General features: G+C 35.9%; 1 protein-coding gene across 5 annotated transcripts in view; it reads left to right on the forward strand.

Moving 5' to 3' along the window:
* Positions 1-19,194, forward strand: part of Tenm1 (teneurin transmembrane protein 1) — an 837,569-nt gene that overhangs the window by 171,396 nt on the left and 646,979 nt on the right. The window lies entirely within an intron of this gene.

The raw sequence follows: 19,194 nt of genomic DNA on the forward strand, positions 1-19,194 counted from the left end.
ATTTGATGATTAAAAAAGGATCTGGAGCTAAATCATAATTATAATTCACTGTCTTGATTGTTGGGAACATAATATTTTCTACCTGCATTGAAGACCCAATAAGGTCAGAATATCCATGGGAAAAGATTATGCCTAACTGGTAGAGTATTTAAGATTCAGCTTTACTGAATCCTAAATAGATTTCACAATTTCTCCAGCATTTAATACATATGTGCCATAGTCACAGTAGTAAAGTGTTTAGGGGTAAAGAATAACCAAATCAACATGGATTGCCCCACTCCCACACATGGTGTGATTGAAAATTGTGGTGAATGTTTAAATTTAAAAAATATTTCAGTAAAAGATACATCATCATTAATTCCCCTCAGAGGACTCCCTCTTGCTTCTAACACACTTATCCCTACATTCTTGCCACTGTCTGAAAAAGTTCTAGAAATCTGCTTTCGGGAGAGTTTTTAGTTGCATTGCTGTGGCTGCCTTGATGTTCTGAATCGATTCAAAGCTTTAACCTTTTACGATCATCTTGACTTTGTGGATGAGCCAGAAGTTGCACAGTGCCAGATCCAATGAAGTTGCACAGTGCTAGATCCAAGGAATAAAGTGATGAGGAAACACCAATTTTTTTTCCAATCTGGAGTTTCCATTGGATTGCGCTTGACAGCAGCATTCACCATACTTTTGATTACACCTTGTAAACCCACTCAGGATAGAGGACTTCTGAAAGCAGCAAGAACTTTCAGGGGCAAGAATGATAGGATAAGTATTTTTGTAGGAAAGGGGAGTATTTTGATGGAAAGTGATGGAAATATTTTTTTACTGTAATATTTTAAAATTAAACATTCACCCTATTATTTTGACCACTCTGTCATTTAGTTTGCTTTCAATCAGTAAAAAAAACTATAGTCCATTCCATAGCTTTGTGATTTAGTAGGATATTAGTTACTATTTAGAATTATATTACAGAAAGAAATTAAAAATGGCCATTAAAATGAATCACTACTGAAATACTTCCATAGTGTTTACATCCTGAAAAGATATTGTCATATCTTATAACAAATTTAAAGTTATTCATCAGAGTACAACTTTTGGCCAGTATGTCAGCCCTTCATTCTCTCATATGGTTCATTTGCTATTCAAAGAAGAATATCCTTGTGTAGGACTTGGATTTACTAGAAAGATGTGAATATTTTCTAGGCTGACACTATGCCACAACCAGGAATTTATATCGTTTCTATTGTGATTATTAATGAGAAATACTCAGGGTAAAGGGTACCTTTCTATTTTAAATTGTTTTTAAGGAAGAGTCCATAGAATGTGATGATTTTATAATATTTAAATCCCTGTAATTTGACAGATAACTGGTCATCTTTAAAGGTCACAGTAACTTGTTCCTAACCTTTCTATACAGATGTGATTTTCTTATTGGTAAATACTTTAGCTTACACAATGCACTGACCCACTGCTTTTAAATTCAAGGCCTGTGTGTGACTTTTGGAACACATCATCCATTCAGATATTTAAAAATTTTCAGTGTCTAATGTAGCCCTTGAACTTTGTTACCTCAGACTGTCTATGCTTTGCCCAATGCTGTCCTCTACTGAGTAGTCAATCATGTTTTTTATCAACATCCCCCTGTATATACTGTATAATAACAAAAGAGAGGATTTCACATCTGTGCCCTCCCCCTTGGCATCTACATATCTGTCTTGCTTTTTTCCTCCCCAGACAGCTCCTAACTATGCCATCACAGTGCCTGAAATCACTTCTTTAGGTAAGATATTATTGTTTCAAAAGACTCATGGAAAACTAAAATTATTTGTATTAACATATTTAGTGATTAGCTTACCTAGATCATTTTCATGTTTCTTATTTGAGAGCAGACTGAATAATGGGAAGGTAAGTTTTGGTGTGGTTCAGGAATGAGAGAGTAAACAACGTCCAAAGATCATACTATGGTAAATTCAATAAAGAGAGATGATTATATAAAATTACAGATATCACTTGCAAAGATGATCAGGGGAGGGATATGTATATAGAGGAAGGGACTCAGAAAGTAAATGCAGAGTTATTTAGACCAAAGTTACTTATTTTACTGCTCTTCCTAAACCCAATTCAAGCATCTAGAAGTAACTCAGCTCATTTCTGGCATTCACTTCTATGTATACTCCTGTTTTTAAATTTAAATTCTAATTTTGAGATTAAAAAATTAATGAGCAACCTCAGTTTTCAAGTAGTTTTATTCTCTAAGAGCACTGAAGTCATACTTAAAGCTGTTGAATTAAAGGTGCACATTAAGGGGCCTGGGATTTAGCTCAGTGGTTCCACTGCCTGCCTTGCAAGCATAAGGTCCTGAGTTCGATCCCCGGACCAGAAAAAAAAAAAAGGTGAACATTAATTGAACTATAGGAAATAGCCGGATATGAGAGTATCTATCATTCAGTGTGAAGTACAATGAATAATGTAATCTTTACAGTCATTACAGCACACATATTCTACTTGACCTGCTGTATTTACACAAATTTAACTAGCATTTGTCCTTGTGGTTATATCCTCTTCAGTTTTTTAAATTATATGTTTCCCCCTCTTTATCTTTGTTAAGATTTATCCATGATTCCTTCGGTTATTTTTTCACATCACTAAGCTAAAGGAATATCTTATCCAGTGAGTGGTACCATCTGAAGAGGTGCCACAAATCTACATGCTAAATAGAGTCTCTCCTTCTGTCTTACACTAGTGTCTGAAATCTCCATCTGTTTGGTTATACACTGTGGTTAAGGCAGTAGCCTGAAACACTGTAAGGATAATACAAATGTTCAAAGTATGTATACTCACATTTATTCCTTAGTAGGTAGAGAGATTATAAAATATTTCATTTCTTTAAGATCTAGCATGAAAAAAAAGATCTAGTATGGTAGAGTTGAAAAGTATCACTGAGGTCATCTCTAATTTTTTAATTCAACCTTGGATTGTTTTGTTTTATTTCAGGGACATTTCTTTAAATGATTTTCAACATGAGAATTCAATGTGAATGGGAGATTATTCGGGCTCATCTTCTCTGTTCATCATCAGTTCCATCAGTTCTTAGGGGTTCTATGGAGTTTGACATGAGCTCACAGTCTCAGAGCTATTTTGTGATGAAAATGATGAGAAGCCCAATATTGTGATTCCTAATTCAGTCCCTTTTTCATCCATTGGACTCATCTCGGTGGTTACTTTCTTTAAACTTTGCCAATTATTTTCTATTCTGGAAATATTTGTAACATCACAACTTAATGATATTACAGCAGTACTAAGTAGTGAAATGATGACCATGAGGAAAATAATCCAAAAGGAAAGGGCGAATAATGATCCTGAAACAGAACACTCCTGGCAGGACCTACTATTATGTATAAGGGAATCTCTGAAATACAGCTGAGAATGAAGATTGGCTATAGGTGTTGTGTTATTGGTAATTCTTGTTTAACGACTCCCAATTGACATTAAAGCAATATCCAAGTCAAGTGGCCTTTAATAGAAAAGGGAATGAATTGCAGGTCAGATTCTCCCAACTCTAGATTACTTTCTGAAAACAAATAGCAATATCTGGTGAAAACCAGTTTACTGAGGTCATGAGCCTAAATTTTATTGCAAAGCTCCAAATGACGAATAGTATCAATTTTTTTCCTTTGGCTCAAATTTTTAACAACAAAGCAAAGGATGTTGTATAGGTCAAAATAGAAGCAATCAGTGAATACCAGTAGGACTCTTTCTGAGACATGAAACAATGGATCCAAATAGAATCTTATTTACCAGAATGTTATCTTATTAGGAGGACAGTTGATGGCATAACATATATCTAGTGATGATTTTAAGTGCTGTAACTAATGGGAGTTGTCCACCATAAGCTTATGAATAAGTGTTTGCAATAGATAGGATTTTTCAATTTCCCAGTTTGTGAATGTTAGGGAGGGACTGACCATGAGGCAGATAAATAAACGTCATATTATGACATTTTTTATCATCTTAACTTCCATAGACTTCCAATTATTTGATTTTTGTTGACCTAAATTTCTATAGGTTTTCTTTCTAGTCTCTTTCTCGAAGAGGTGCAGACAGATGAGAGTCCATATTTGGGATGACTTGAGGATTATTCAATTTTGGAGACCCTATTTTAGAAAGTATGCAAGATCACAAATTAGATACGAAAGTGAATATTTACAAGGGACCTATGCAAGTGAGGTGCCCGAAGGATTAAGCTTCAAGGTAAATCTCCTGCATGCAGAACATACCACTAAATAATTTAGTACTTGATCAGTAAAGGAGAGGGAAATTTCTCAAAAACCACAACCTTTGATATTGGAAGAGTTTTCATCTGTTAATGACATGTGTAAACACAAATGACAAGACTGCAATCATTTGGTCATAGAAGGGAGAATTATAATGCACAGTTTGATAAAATGAGATATAAATTAGGTCAATTAAACTTTGATAGTCCTGTGACAATCTGGTATGTCTTTATGCAGTGCATCTTGAGAAATTTACTTACAATTATTTTAAATCATCAGTAGTACATTTTATACCAATTAAGTAGGAATTACCAAGAAATATATTTTATTTGATCAAGGCTAATAACGAAAGGCTCAACATTTTTATAAATGCCCTCCAAACAGATGGTCTTCTGTAACATGCAAAATGAAAGCTAGGATCAAAGTAATGATTGTTTTTATAGTTTTGGTATAAGTAAACTACACCTTGAGCATGTTATTCTTTTGTCTGGATTGGTCACTACACTAAAGAACATCTAAATTATCTTCATCCTTCATCTTAAAACTCTTTATGTGCATAGATATTTTCTATTAGGACCGAGTTTACCTATGTTTATTTTTTCTTTATTAGAAACTTAATTTAAGGTCTATGTACATAATTATGAGCAGAATAATTAGCATATAAATTGATAGTTTACTGGTGATAGATACACATTTACTCATGATTTGGGGAACAGCCATAAAAGTGAGGGAAGCATTTGGCTTCTAACTGGTTGTATTTTATGGAAACCACAAGATCTACTTGCTAAAGAGTGTCACCCCATCTGTCCTGCATGGTGTCTGAAAATTCTCACTGTTTTGATTACTAGCCTAAAAACACAAATCACCAAAAAAATTAAACCTTGGAGGAAAAATATCTTCATCTGTAATCTATACATGACAAATATAAAACTAGTAATAGGTTGGCTTTAAATCCAGCTGAATATTCGTGATGAAAAGGAAAATAATGGGTCCTATTGGGATGTATTCATAGGTACATAACTAGAATGTAGGGATATAGATGTAATAAATTGGTTCACTGGGAAGTATAATTTGGTTCTTCTTCTCCCTGTCTTGGTTATTAGCTAACTGTAACCTCAGGAAAATAGTTTAAATTTTTTAAGTTGTCATTTTCTGTAACATGTACTTGGTCCCTTTCAGTCGCACATCTATCTAAATACATGTTAACTATCAAAACTTCTGTAGCTAAGTTTTCTGTACTATTAAACCAGAGTTCTTTAAAGCAGTCCTATAAGCCAATTGCTACTGGTCTTCCTACCAATCACCTTTCCTGATGAGCTACTAAATTAATATTGGCTTCCTCTTTTTCAATATTCACTTTTAGAGTAGAGGTTTAGGTCAACTATAGCTATTTTGTAAGATAGAAAATAAATATAAATGACAACTTAATAGGCAAATTTAAATTTAAATTTCAAAATTGCCTACTCTAGGCTTATACATGTCCTCCAGAATAAGTATAATTATCCATGAGACTATAGCATCCATTAGCTATAGGTGGATAAGGCCCTGACTTAAAATTATAGTAGAGGTCTAAGCTTAAACATTGGAGTATGCCATGTACATATAATAGCTTAATAAACAATTTAATGAACAGTATTCTATGAGGTATTTTTTAGGCACTATACTGAGTACTTTAATATATTAACAAACTTGATCTTTAAAATACATCGGTGAAGTTTGGCACTACTATCATACTAATTTTATAGTTGTTGAAATTGAGACACAGAAAGTCTAAGTAATTTGGCAGGTCACAGGCCTCGAAGTGGCAGATGGAAGAGTTTGACAACTAGGTCATAGTGAATGGAGTGGGAAATAAGGAAAACAAAGGAAGACCAAACTCTAAAACAGCATAGAAACATCTCTGTAAGTATCCAAGGAAAATTATTTCATACCTAGAAAATGATATATTAAAACACATATAGTGATTAAAAGCTGCTTACAGAGCTACTACTACAGTATGCAGTGTGAGGTAAAGGGAAAAATGTTAAACACGCATGTCTGGGCAAATGTGAAGAATGGATAAAAAGAATGAAGTTTTGTCATTTATGGCAACATGGATAGAAACAGAAGACATCATGTTAAGTGAAATAAATCGGCAAGGAAAGACAAATACTACATGCTCTTGTTTATATATGGAAGCCAAAAAAATTATCTCTTAGAAAAAGAGAGTAGAATAATAATTACTAGAGCCTATGAAAGGTAGAGGAAGGGAGGAGAGTGGAAAATTGGATAATGAGTAAAACAATATAATTACATTGGAGAAATAAGTTCTAAGTGTTCTACAGCACAATAGGGTCATTACACTTCACAACAGTTTATTGTATATTTTACTCTGATTTGATATTATACATTGTATACATGTATCAGATTATCACAATGTACCCCATGAATGCACACAATTATCATGCATCAAAAAGAACATTCTTAAATAGGTATAATATGGTGCCACCAGGTCTTATGATTTTACTAGCTGTCTTGCTGCCCTAGAATAATGATTACAAGCGTTGAAAAAGTACACCTATGAAGGTGCAGTCTATATGCCAACATGAAGTAGATAAAAAGTTCTTTCCCACTTGATTTTGTTGGAATGGCATGTGGAATACATAGCACCTTATAAAGTACATCTGGCGAAAATTAGGAAAGTATAGTGCACAGTACTGAAACCATTCCATCAGTGTAGAATGTCTTATTTGTGAGAAAAGATTAAAAGAATTAATTGTATACAAGGTAGCTAAGTACTGACTCATGAGAAACATGAGAACTGTCTATAAGTATCTGAAGAAAAGGTATGCCAAGGAGAGAAAGGATTTATTTGCTGGAAACAAATAGAGGAAACCAGAAACACTGCTTGAAATTACAGATCATTTTGGCACCATAACATAGAAAACTTCTTGACAGGTAATATTTTTTATAATCTAAAACAGATTGAGAACATACAAAACAAAACAAAAGACTGCCCACCGTAGTACTAATAGGAAGGTGCAGTGATATATGTAATAAGATACAGTCTAGGTTAAATGCTGTGGTTCTAGAATATGATATCTCCTACAGTTGGGATGGGTCAGGGTTATGGTGTGCATTTAAGTCATTATGTTTTGCTTCTTATTTTTCCATGTGAAGTGTGAAGTGGTTTTGTGCCAAATTCCCTGGATAGGAGTTGCTTCAGTAAGATAAAGGGGCACCCATGAGAATCAAAACCAGTTCAGAGGGAGAAAGTCCTCTTTTAAGCACAGACCAGATACTGGAACCAGGAGATCAGAGTGGAAATTGAGGGTTTTACATAGTAGGTGTTTACTTACAGTGTATAAAATGAATTAATTAATGCATAGAATTAATTAATTACTGTGCAAAGAATTAACTAATGCCCATGGGGATAACAGCACTGTGGGTGCCCAGGTCCCAGCCAGAGCCCTGTGCAGACTCGAGCAGCTTGGGCCCAAAGGCCCCAGGCAAAGGCCCACCTGGAAAACAACTGTGCAGGTGCACAGGCCACAGCCAGAGGCCCACTTGGACACCAGGGATTTAGTTTTACAGACCCCAGCCAAAGGCTCACCTGAAAAACAGATGTACAGGTGTGCAGGCCAATTGACAGGCCTGCCAAGATACCATTGGTAAGTGGGTGCAGACCCCTACCAGAAGCCCATGTGAAGAAGAAAAATGTGGGTACCCAGGCCCCAGCCAAGGCTCCACCCAGACATCGGTGGCTTGGGCACACAGGCCCCAGCCAAATGCCTGCCTGGAAAACAGCTATGCAGGTGTGCAGGTCACAGGCAGAAGCCCACCAACATACCATCAGTAAGTGTGTGCAGCCCCAGCCAGAAGCCTGCTCAGACACCAGTGATTCAGGTGTACACCCCCCAGTCAAAGGCCTTCCCAGACAACAGTTATGCATGTAGGCAGGCCCCAGCCAGAAACATGCCAAGATACCATCCTAAGTGTGCACAGGCCCTAGCCAGAACCCCGCCTAGACAAATGCACAGTGCAGGGATCCAAAAGGTCACAATTCTGAACCCAGGAATTGATGCACTGGTGAGAAGCAAAGAGAAGGCCTCTCTGAGGCTTACTGAAAATTGAAGCCTACTGGTTGAGCAAAGAGTCACTTAACAAAGGCATAGCAAGCTTCATCTGTTAAAATGGGAAGACATGTAAGCAAAACTCAAAACCAGACTTCCAGATCACCTAAGGCAACACCAAGGGGCAAAGAGATGGAACACTCTGGTACTCAACAACCTGGATTCACTGAGCTGGCAATGAAAGAGGATCTGGAAAAATAAAATCAGAAATTATTTCTCAGTTAACAACAGAGATTGTGTCCATAGTGCAAGACATGATTAATAACTCTAGAACAGACAGAGATAAAAAAAGAGAGGTGCTGAGGAACATGATGGAATCTCAATGTAGGAAACAAATGGAATCCATAAAACAGATGCAAACAGATTTCCAGGAGATTAAAATCTCCATTGAAAGTTTATGCAGCAGAATGAGCCAGTGTGAGGACAGAATATCAGACATAGAAGACAGGATTGCAATTAGTGACCACGAAAAGAAAAATTTCGTTAAAAAATAAGAAACTCAATCCAGCAGCTGCTAGATGATGCAAAGAAGAATAACATAAGACTGATCGGAGACAAAGAAAAGACAAGAGAGAGTGCAAAGGACACACAAAAAACTGTTCATAGAAGTAATGGCAGAAAACTTCCCAAGCAGGGGAAAAGAACTTAACATACAGATTAGTGAGGCATACATGACTCCAAATAGCTGTGATCAAAAAAACACTACACCTTGTCATATAATAGTAAAGATTCCAGAAAGCCAACAGAAGAACAAAATTCTACAAGCAGTTAGAGAAAAGAAACAAATCACATGCAAAGGAAGGCCCATGAGAATCACAGCGGACTGCTCAACACAAACCCTCAAGTCAAGAAGAACCGGGAGCGAAGTATTTCAAGCCCTAAAAGAAAACAACCTCCAACCCAGATTCATATACCCTGCAAAATTATCTTTCAAAATTGATGGAGAAATAACATACTTTCAGGATAAACAACACCAGAGGAACTTCATGAATACCAAACCTGCACTCCAAAAAATTTTAAACAATATTCTAGGAAAAGACAACAAGGACCACAACCCCAGGGAGCCCAGCAGAATGAATCCATCAGGCAAGACAAGAAATTAAATGAAAAAGGGGAGAATCCAACAACAAAAAAGGGCATGACAAGGACAAGTCAATATATGTCAGCTATCACCATCAATGTTAATGATCTCAATTCACCAATCAAAGCAAATAGACTGGCAGAATGGGTCAAGAAGCAAGATTCAACAATATGCTGCATGCAAGAAACAAACTTAATTCCAAAAGGAACTCATAGACTGAAAGTTAAAGGGTGGAAAACAATACTCCATGTGACAGGAACCTGAAAAAAAATGAGTAGCCATCCTTTTTGCAGATCAAGTGGATTTCAAACCAACACTGATTAAGAGAGACAAAGAAGGACACTACATCTTTGTAAGGGGAATGATCCAAGAAAAAGAGATGAAAATCATAAATATATATGCACCAAACACTAGTGCACCCCACTATATAAAACAAATACTAGTGGACATGAAAAATCAAATAAGCACTAATACAATAGTATTGGGGGACCTCAATACCCCACTATCATGAATATATAGATTGACTAGAAAAAAATAAACAACAAAATACTAAAACTCAACCAAAATCTTGAACAAATGAACCTAACCTGTTTACAGAGTATTCCACCCAACAAAATCAGAATACACATTCTTTTTGGCTGCACACAGGTTGTTCTCCAAAATAGACCACATACTCTCTCATAGAACATGTTTAATAAATGCAAAAGAATTGAAGTTATCCCTGCATAATATCAGAGTGTGATGAAATTGGAAATTAATAGCAAAAGAAATGACAAGAATTTCATAAACACATGGAAATTGAACAACACAATTCTGAATAATCAATGGGTCATAGAGAAAATTAAAGAAAAAATCAGACAGTTTCTACAATGCCAATACAACATATCAGAATCTATGGACACAAGGAAAGCAATATTATAAGGGAAATTCATAGCAGTGAATGCTCATATTAGGAAAACAGAGCAAGCACAAAGAAACAACCTAATGCTGAACCTCAAACTTCTCGAAAAAGAAGAGCAGGATAAACCCAAATCTCATACAAGGGAGGAAATTATAAAGATCAGACCAGAAATCAATGCAATGGAGACTAAGAGAATGAATCAAAATATCAATGAAGCAAAGAGTTGTATCTTTGAAAGAATAAATGAAAATGACAAATCCTTAGCCAAACTTATCAAAAAAAGGAAAGAAAAAAACCCAAATCTATGAAATTAGAAATGAAAAGGATGAAAATACAATGGACCCAGCAGGAATCCAGAGGATCATGAATACCTAATTGAGGACCTATATCCCAATAAGATGGAAAACGCAGAAGAAATGGACAAATTTCTAGATACATAAGAATTAACAAAGTTGAACAAAGAAGACCTAAAAATTCTAAACAGCCCAATATCAATCAACAAAATTGAAAACCTAATTAAAAACTTACCAAGAAAGAAACACCAGGTCCTCATGGCTTCACTGATAAACTACAAGACATTTAGAGAACTATTGCCATTACTGTTTAAACTCTGCAATGAAATTGAAAGGGAACCAATACTCCCAAATTCATTCCTGGAAACAATCATCACCATGATCGAAAAAGCAGAGAAAGACCCAACTGAAAAAGAGAACTACAGGCCAATCTCCCTAATGAACATAGATGTAAAAATCCTCAATAAGAAACTGAGAAACAGAATGCAGAAGATCCTCAAGAAGATCATACACCCTGACCAAGTGGGATTCATCCCAGGGATGCAGGGATTGTTCAACATACACAAATCAATAAATGTAATACACAATATTAATAGAGCCAAGGACAAAAACCATATGATCATCTCAATAGATGCAGAAAAAGTGATCAACAAAATCCAACACCCATTCATGATAAAAACCCTACAGAAAATTGGAATAGACAGTCTCTATCTCAACCTGATAAAAGCCATTTATGAAAAACCAATAGCCAATATGATATTAAAAGTTCAAAAGTGAAATCCCTTCATGCTCAAATCAGGAACAAGACAAGGATGTCCACAATCTCCACTTCTGTTCAATACCATTTTGGAAACATTAGCCGCAGCTATTCGACAAGAGCAAGAAATAAAAGTAATAAATATAGGAAAAGAAGAAGTCAAAGTGTCATTATTTGCAGATGACATGATACTCTATATAGAAGACCCCAAGAACTCCACCAAAAGTGTTCTACCCTTAATAACCAAATTCAGTAGAGTAGCTGGATACAAAGTCAACACACAAAAATCAATAGACTTCCTGTACATGAACAACAGACTAACTTAAAGAGGAATTGGAGAAATAACTCCTTTCACAATAGCACCCCAAAAAATAAAATGCCTATGGATCAACCTAACGAAAGAAATCAAAGACCTCTACTTTGAAAACCACAGTACTCTGAAAAGAGAGTTTGAAGAGGATACCAGAAAATGGAAAGACATCCCTTGCTCCTGGGTAGGTAGAATCAGTATAGTGAAAATGACCATAATTACAAAACTGCTATCTAGATTCAATGCAATCCCAATTGAAATTCTAACAGCATACTTCACAGAACTTGAGAAAACAATCCAAATATTCATTTGGAAACAGAAGAGACCTAGAATAGCAAAAACAATTCCAGGCAACAAAGACAAGGTAGGGGGTATCACAATCCCCACTTGAAAATATACTACAAAGCTACTGTGATAAAAACAGCATGGTACTGGCAAAGAAACAGACCTGAGAACCAGTGGAACAGATTAGAAGATTCAGAAACAACTCCAGACACACTCAGCCACCTCATCTTTGACAAAGGAGCCAAACACCCTCACTGGAGGAAAGATAGCCTCTTTAATAAATAGTGCTAGAAAAATTGGGTTTCAACTTGCCAAAGATTAAAACTAGACCTGTATCTCTCACCATGCACTAAACTAAAATCGAAATGGATTGAAGATCTAAATATTAAAACAGAAACACTAAACCAGCTGGAAGAGAGGTTTGGTAGAACTCTTGAAAGCATTGGTATAGGAAATGATTTCATGAATAAAACCTCATTTGCACTAGCACAAAGAATCAGCTGTAGGGAACAGAGGAAGCGGACATTACCAGAACCTCTGCAGTAAGTCCTAGTCTCCTGTGAGCCATGGCAGCACACGGCGAATTACAGGAAAGGTAGACAAATGAGACTGAGAAGAAGCTGAGCTTTGGGTCTGATCAGTGCTGCTCTGGGCAGCAAAGACGAACGACCCCAGCTTACCCCACCTTTTATTCAGTATTCAGTATATCGGGAGAAACAAATGTAACAAATGACTTGCAGAGAGTTCAGTACATCCGCGTAAACAAGATGGTAACAGTCCAAGAACAATGAGGAACTGAGTAGATGTTTGTTCCTCCCAGGATGTTTTCAGCTCCCAGGATGTTTCTTGTCTTGGAGAATCACAGCATCACTGGATCATTGAGGTCTCAGTTGTGACCTGAGGCCAAAATGGAGTTATGTCTCAGAATTCTGTAGCTGGGCTGTAGGCAAGAGAACTAGACTAACCAAATGATTGTACCCTAAAATTATGTAGCATTGCTCCCGACAATCAGCAAGCGGGATCTGTTCTTATTAACAAGCTTCTGCGCACCAAGAGAAACCACCAGCAGTGTGAAGAGACAAACCACAATGTGGGAAAAATTTTTACCAGCTGTTCCTCAGACAAAGGTCTACTATCTAGAATATATAAAGAATTTTTAAAAATCAGACCTCCTAAATTTAAAGACCCAACCAAAAAAATGCACGTCTGAAATGAACAGACTTTTCTCAAAGAAGTAGAAATAGCAAATAAACCTATGAAAAAATATTCAACATCACTGGTCATTCGAGCGATGCAAATGAAAACAATGGTGAGATTCCACCTCACTCCAGAAAGAATGGCTGCTATCATGAAATCAACGAATAACAAATGCTGGCGGGGCTGGCGGGCAAAGGAACCCTTCTCCACTGTTGGTGGGAGTGTAGCCTGGTGCCACTAATGTGGCAATCAGTATGGAGACAACTCAAATATCTAGGATTAGAGGTCCCATTTAACCCAGCTATTCCCCTTCTGGGCATCTTCTCAAAAGAATTAAAAGAATCATACAATATGTTCATCATTCAAATGCATGTTCCTGGTCGCACAGTTTGTAATAGCTAAAACTTGGAAACAGCCCAATTGCCCATCAACTGGAGAGTGGATAAAGACAATGTGTGTGTGTGTGTGTGTGTGTGTGTGTGTGTGTGTGTTTCATAAAATGGAGTACTATTCATCCATAAAGAATGAGAAACTAGAGACATTTGTAGCGAAATGGATGCACATTGCGGCCATAGTCTTAAGTGAAATAAATAGGACACACGTGCTTAAATACTGAGTAGTTTCTCTGGTGTGAGAAACTAGAAGTGTAATAATGATCTAAATGTATAATAGATAATGTGAAATAGGAAGAAAAGGTGCAAATGGGAAGGGAAAGCGGGATGGGTAGGTGAAAGGAAAGAAGGGAAAAGAATTAATATGAGAAAAGGAAAAAAATGGAAACAAAATCTTTGTAAATAGGGAAGGATGGAGGGGTGAAGGGAGGGCAGGGAAATGGGGAAAAAATAAGAACCAAGATGTATTATGTAAAGGTACAAATTCCCAATAATGAACGTCAGCATATTGTAGACCTAAAATGTACCGATAAAATTAATGAATTTTTAAAAAGAATGAATTAATGAAAGGAAAACCAGTAAGTAAACATATGAAAAATGTTCAACATCACTGGTAATTCGAGAGATGCAGATGAAAACAACACTGAGATTCCATCTTACTCATAAAAGAATTACTGTTATCAAGAAATCAACCAATAACAAATGCTGGTGGGGTTGCAGAGAGAAAGGAACCCTTTTCAGAGTTGGTGCGAGTGCAGATTGATGCAACCATTGTGGAAATCAATATGGAGATACCTTAAAAAACTTGAATAAATTTCATTTAGTCATAATATCCTTGTCTATAAAATGCTGTTGCTTGTAAACCTGGAAAAAGGATTATTGTGTTCTCAATAAATGGTAGCATTTATTATTTTTTATTTAGTGGACTGGTACAGGATTATGTTTAAGATCTTCTTTTTATTACTCCTTGCCCTTGTATCCTTTATTATTTCCACCTCATCTGAATGATGTGGATAGGGATCAACATACTTAAACTGCTTGGAAAAAATCAGAAGTGCAGAGTAAGCCACTATTAAAGCATTCACTTTTGGATTCAAATTAAGTAATTTCTCACATAGTGTAAGTTTGATGATACTGCTGAAAAGGACAATAAATTACCATGTTTAACAGTATCAATGTGCTGGAAGAAATAAAGATTACTTTATCCCATCGGTTGCCAAAGAGGTTCCTATCCTTTTGTTTCTTTGTAATTAGAAATCACCCATATTCATAATGCTGAAAGCACCAGTTAGTCTTTTGCAATAGTGTCATTTATACTCCAAATGTTAGAGGATATTGCAATACATCTGAATACAAATATACTGTGTCCAGCACCCCATATTGTAGTTGACCTCTACATAGTCCTCATCTTTATGTGTCCTTTCTACAATTATTTTATTTTCACAATTTGACTCATAAGAATTTCAAACTTAAATATGTTTTTATTTTATAGCTGTTAAAAATCAACAAAAATATGTTGCAAAGCATGATGTTGCATTTCGGGTGAAAATAATTCTTTAAAAAATATCATGCTTGAGCTTTCAACAAATTCATTCTTAAAATGAATATAACAAAGATATTACCAGGGCCAGGGATTTAGGTCAGTGCCACTGTGCCTGCCTCCTAAGCACAAAGTCCCGAGTTTGATCCCTGGCACACACAAAAAATTACCAAGCATAAATTACATTCACAGATAAATCAGGTAAAAATAGAAAATTATGACAAAGTGCCAACTGCTTCATAATGTTTCAATGACTTAAAGAATACATTTACATTTATTTAGTGAAAATTAAAGGCATATCTGTGAAATGTCAATTAATAAGTACCTGTATTTTTTGTTAAAGAGACCATGCATCTTAATTATTTCTGCAAATTTTAATAATGACTTAATTGTCCTTGTAACTAATCCTGTCTCCAGAGGAGCCTGAGAGATAACACATGGACTAGTTCCTGCAGTGTTTTTTTTTTTTTTCATAAACTTGTCCACTGAGAATGATATGCTTTCATTTCTAATGGAGCACCATCAATGGAGGACCACACACCTCCATTCATGGGGATAGGCCTGACACTTCCTTGACTCCCCACATGCTCAAATATCACTCTGGCATATGATTTCCCCCATAAAATGCAGTAAGGTGTAACTGAAAAATTTAACAGACTCTTTTCAGACCATTAATGATTCTACAAATACAAGACTAATGTCATTTATAAAGTCATATTCTGGCGAAGAAATAGCACTTTCTTTTCACTGCCAGCATTAGCACTAGCAAGTGTTTTTCTTTTCAGGGTCATTTTTCACATAGGAATAGTTAACAGTTACCACTTAGCAGACTTCCTGCATACATCCCAGTAAGTCCAGGCATAGAGATTTGGTGATGCCAAAAGTTCACCAGACAGTTGCATGATTGACTAGGTCACTCATCAGTGATCCCAGCTCTAGTATACTAAAGGCTTCACACCAAAGATGCAAATTACATGTCAGCAACATTATAAGTTACTAGGAGTCATGGTTTCACAGTGGCACTTCACAAATAGTGGAAACTGAAAATGTTAAATCCATAAATTCCAAAGATCTACCGTGTTTACTACCATACTTAGTTTGAAAGTAGTTTCCCACTAGTTCTTATAGTATAGTATGGGATGCACTTAAGTCTTTAAGTACATTTAATGCTTTTATCAACTCTGTGAAGAAATCTGGAGGTTTTGAGTCATTGGCATTGAAGACTACTGCAATTTATGCTGTCCATGCTCACTTTCTGATGTCCCTGAATGCAGACATGAGCATTTCTAGTAAATTTCAACAACTAAGAATTGGGAGGGTCAGGGAATTAGCTCAGTGGTTCTGCCACCTGCCTTGCAAGTGCAAGGTCCTGAGTTCAATCCCTGGTACCAAAAAAGAAAAAAAGAATTTGGAATCTGTTCTATTTATCTGAAAACCAGATGCCAATAATAGTGTTTGCAAGCATTAACCAATTGATATTATAGAATATTGTGTTTGAATTATAGCTAATAAAATATTAATATAAAATCATCTATTTTTTATCACATGTCATATGTCAGGCATTATGTAATTGCTGTACATGCGTTATCTCATTACTCATGATAGGCCTATGTGGAATTCACCTTGCTATTAAAGAGTCTATAATCTATTTCAAGTGATGAATCATGAAAGGTAGAGTTGGTTGGTTCCTTATGGTGGCTTGAAAGGCATAAAATATTTTACCCAAAAAAGTGTGCTAGAAAGTTTTCTAAGGTAACTGCTTTTACTTTTTCCCCAAAATTAATTAATTTAGACTTTGTGTTAATTCAGGTAGATATCTCTGAAGTTAACCTTTATATATCTAATTTTTAAGGATTTATAAAAATAGCATTAGTAATATGTGATGGAAAATTTTAATTATATCAATCTTTTATGCTTTCTATTCAAAACCACCGTGCCTCATGTAACAGAATCTTTATTTTTATTATAGAATATCCAACAGCCCTGTTGAACTTGGATTAGTTTTTGAGTCTGCTATAATGCTACCAGTGATCCTTGATCAAATTTTTCCTTATTTCCCCTGGGAATCGCAGGCATGAGGCAGTCTCAAACTTGTTTCTTTGTAGCAAACTCAAATTACTGATCAAGAATTCCTTGAGTAGTGCAGACTGATGCCAATTTTTGCAAATTACAAGTTTTGATCTTCCACTTCCTCTGGTGTATAGTTAACTAAGAAAAGTGTAAAAGAAAATTGTGCAAAACCTAACAGATTGCAGAAGTCTAGCATCTTGGATGATATGTAGATTTGTTGCTTTACCTGAAAGACTCTTTCTATCTGGAAGCAATAAAGGCAGTCTCCTGAGTAATATATTGTCTAGGGAGCAAAGAGCTCTGGTTTCTATTCCAGGACTTGACACACACTATGTGACTTCCAGCAAGTTACTTTATCTCTAGGGACCATGGTTTCTGAAGGTATAAAGTGGGATGATGATGTCTATCTCAGATTGCTATTGTAAGGACAAATGCAAAAAGGTTATGTTCTCTTCAGAAGCGCATAACATACATCCAAAGCAGTGTTTTTAGATGTGCATGCATGCGTTTTTTCACTGTTGATATGTATAATGAAAACTGTTTGTCATTTTTTAACTGTTACAGTCCAACAGGAGGTATGGATGAATGAAATCTGGTTATAAACAAAGGAAGAATATTGTGTAGATGAGCTGAGTAAATTTTTCTTCTGCAATGTATGCAGTTTATGATTGTTATAGTCAGGAAGAGGATATGAAATAAGAAAGCAAATCTGTAGCTATTCAGTGCTGATCTGTATAGGGTAAAATGCTCCATAGCAAACTCATGGTTCAAGAAAAGGGATTGCTGCTTCTAATGTTTTTCAAACCCTTTTTTGTTCCCTTTCCCCTGCAACTTATTGTCAGAAGCTGCTTTTTCCACTCTCAGAATTTCGCAGCTGCCCCTCGGAAGGATTAGCAGGCTCTGCGTTCACAGCTTTGTCTTCTTCATTGATTTCTAAATGCAGTAAGGATGACATGATTATCTATAGAACCATCTCTCCCCTGGGTGACATATTATACATTGATTTTTAGGGTTTTATTCATATGGTTCAAGGCAGTAAGTCATTAGTACCTACCATGCATACAGACTAGTAGTACTAGATACCATGAGGGAATAATAGAAAATAACCAACACAATCCTGACACCAATCAGTTTATATGTTGGAATAAAACACTTTTATGCATAACACTCATGCCATTTTGCCTTTGAGCTGTGAGCAATATCTGATTAATTTGGGGTCTTGAACATGTTTTTGGAGAGAACTTCACATAATAAGATTTTCCCACACCACTGCATGATAATTATTATGTGTACCACAATGCACTAAATGTCAGTAGCATCTTTCAGTCACTATAACAATCCACACTATCCTCACCCATGCCTTTTCATATTTGGGAGAATTGCTCCTCCAACTGAGAGTCACTGTTTTAACAGCATGCTAGATGTTACCTTGCATATGATAAGCATTCCATCAACACTTTCTGAAAGAATAAACTCATGAAACATAACAATAGTACAATAATTCAGCAGAGCACAGCATTAAATGCTAGAAACTTCGGAACAGAATATTTAGCTAATTAGGGCTCTGGGAAGTGAGACTGTACTGTGCTAAGCTGTATGATTTACTGTCTGGCATTGAAAACCTTAAAAGGTAGGCTTTCAAAAGTTAATGGTAGGGAAGGAGCCCCTGTAAATAGGGATGGCAAAATTAAATAAAAATAGTTTTTGGAGGGAACCATACTGACTGCTTGGAAGATTGGACCAGTGCAAGGAATGTTGAGTTGGCAATACTGTAGCTATTTGGACTTAACAGTTTCTCTCCCAAGGCTTTGTAAAGGATTATAAAAACACTGAATGTTTATGAAGACAAATTTGGCTTTTCAATATAAGGTGGATTTAGTGTGGAACATACTGGAAACTGATTACTAGTTAGGAGGTTTTGCCAGAATTTTTTGGAAAATAATAAATTTATCTTCCATCTATCTTCTTTTTTTAATTCAGTTCCTTGTGCT

The sequence above is a fragment of the Heterocephalus glaber genome, unplaced genomic scaffold, assembly GCF_053883595.1.
Source record: "Heterocephalus glaber isolate CG9 unplaced genomic scaffold, H.glaber_assembly_v1.0 deba00001729, whole genome shotgun sequence".
NCBI classification, from domain to species: Eukaryota; Metazoa; Chordata; class Mammalia; order Rodentia; family Bathyergidae; genus Heterocephalus; species Heterocephalus glaber.